The sequence below is a fragment of the Anguilla rostrata genome, chromosome 8, assembly GCF_018555375.3.
Source record: "Anguilla rostrata isolate EN2019 chromosome 8, ASM1855537v3, whole genome shotgun sequence".
Classification (NCBI taxonomy): Eukaryota; Metazoa; Chordata; class Actinopteri; order Anguilliformes; family Anguillidae; genus Anguilla; species Anguilla rostrata.
In genome coordinates, this window is record NC_057940.1 from 3,372,276 (window position 1) to 3,374,775 (window position 2,500).

General features: G+C 42.4%; 1 protein-coding gene across 1 annotated transcript in view; it reads right to left on the bottom strand.

The window, feature by feature from the left end:
• The window catches only part of LOC135260544 (NXPE family member 2-like), a 136,218-nt gene that overhangs the window by 96,004 nt on the left and 37,714 nt on the right, over nt 1-2,500 (bottom strand). The gene's annotated exons all lie outside the window — the stretch shown is intronic.

Below are 2,500 nucleotides of genomic sequence, written 5' to 3' on the forward strand. Positions count from 1 at the left end.
GGCCAGCACAAAATGAACACAAAGCTATCGGAATCAACCAAATTGTCACACAGTGGAATTTTTTTGTTGCTTGTTGGAACCACAGACTGTGGAAAAACACATTGACTCTCCATGGGCTTGGTGAAAAGGGTTTTTGAAGCCTGGGAAGTGTAGTTCGCGGGCACCGCCATGTTGTACAAATCTGAGCGTGAGACTACGCAGTAGGGACATCCACTAAGCGCGTGACATACAGTGACTCTGTAGTGACGCAAACTGTCCCTGATTTGTTCACAAAATATTACCGGCTTGTCCAAACAGCACAATAACTTAAGAAATCGGCATATGGGGAGACATTAGACAAAGAAAAAACACCTGTTGCGACTTATCGTATAGTTACGCTTAACTTACATTAAAACGGCTGGCTGAAACACCCACTGTACACCGCACTGGCGCCAGTGAGCAACGTCTCTCAACAAGACAAGGAAGCGAGCTTCAGAAACGCGGCCCGGTTTTTGCCGCTTGATTTGAACCCACAGAAATGTACAGACCTGACTGATGCACTTTCGGGCCCTTGAAGCAGAACACACACTTTGGCCGGCTACCCGAACAAAGTTCAAGTAAATTAAATGAACAGCAATGTTCTGATGGAACAGAAACACTGTGAATCAAGCTTGGTCATAGAAACTGGCCGTCATGTTCCAGAAATATAGCTTATATATATATATATATATAGAAATGAAAAATCAATCCTCTCCCAGCAAATTAAACAGGCTTGGCCCCAATTTCCAAGCCTTACAGATTTGAAAAACTCCAGCTTCCTTTGAGTGACAGGGGTCTGCATGAAATCACTGGCTCTGTGTGGAACTGCCAGTCATAACCTTCAGGGAATACATTACCAGCTCCCTGGTGGTGAGAATAATTTCTTTTTTTAAACACATTAACAATGATGAGCTCAATAACAAGGTATTATTTAAACACGTATTAGTATCGCTGAATTTATTTGTGGTCTGAAAATGGCCGCTGCTTTCATAGCCAACGTGTTTGAAACCGAGTGTAAGAAGACTTCTGATCGCATGTTAGTTTCATGCACAGTCTACTTGTGCCAAAGCGTTTGGAATCCAGTCGTATATGTCACATCATTTAAAATGAATTGTGTGTGTGTTTGTGTGTGTGTGTGGATGTTTGTGAGAAAGACAGAGAGATTTAGTCAAAACAAGGACTTACGCAAACACAGAGTTGTTGAAGATTCGAGAGAGGGCAAAGTTGACGTGGCTGATCACATGATCAAGGTGATCACGTGACTGGAGCCTCAGGGAGGATGTGGACTTGTCCGTTTCTATGACAACCTGTATGGGATAGATGCGTGAGGAGAAAAGGCGAGAGACCGCACAGCCATTTTTGAACGCTTCTGAAACCTCACCCCAAACCACAGGCTCTGTAGCCATGCCCACCTCTCCCCACACAGAAAAGAGTGTCACTAATTTACAGAAATAATAACAAGCGAACAAAGAATTTTCACATTGCAGTGACACCACTTGATTAAGGTTTATGTTAAAGTAAAAATGATGCTTTGACCATCACAGCAGCCTTTGTTGATTGTGATTAGAGTAAATTCTGTCCCTGGCAATTGGTACAGTGAGTTTCAATGAGGCTCGAACCTTGGGGCCCATCTGATGGAAGGAACCATGAGTAAAAATGAGCCAAAATGGTGGAAGGCTACCACTTCTGGAGTAAAAATGAGCCAAAATGGTGGAAGGCTACCGCTTCTGGAGTAAAAATGAGCAAAAAATGGTGGAAGGCTAATGTTTCCGGAGTTAAAATGAGCAAAAAATGGTGGAAGGCTAATGTTTCCGGAGTAAAAATGAGCCAAAAAGGTGGAAGGCTACCGTTTCTGGAGTGAAAATTAGCAAAAAATGGTGGAAGGCTAATGTTTCCGGAGTAAAAATGAGCCAAAATGGTGGAAGGCTACTGTTTCCTGAAAATGTGTTTCTTACCTGGTGCTCGGGGTGAGTGTTCATTGCGCGAATCTCCAAGAAGTTGAAAGTTGTTTCGACCTGAAATAGCACCAGCCATTATTAGGACTGCTACCCCATGAATAGTACCACCATACAGTCTTTAAAATAATGACCAATACTGCCCAAATTGTCTTAATAATAACACACAGTATACTGAGTATACTCGCACACTATCATCAACACAAACAGCACACGCCAAAATAGCCTTACTAATAAATAAAAAAATAGTACCCCAAGCATTCCGCAAGTCTCCATCGTCATCATAAATAGTAAACCTTAAATGGTCTTATTAACTACAGACAGTACCACACACTGTCTTCATTATCACAATCAGTGACACCCATTTGGAATCATTTACCAGTTCCCCCCCACCCCCCATAACAGCATCCTTCCATCCATCCCTTTGTTTGTTTGTTTATTTATTAATTATTTTTAAAAATATTCTGTGGCAGACTCACGCTAAACGAAACAAAGCTCCGATCGAGCGATTTCGGCACGCGCCCCAC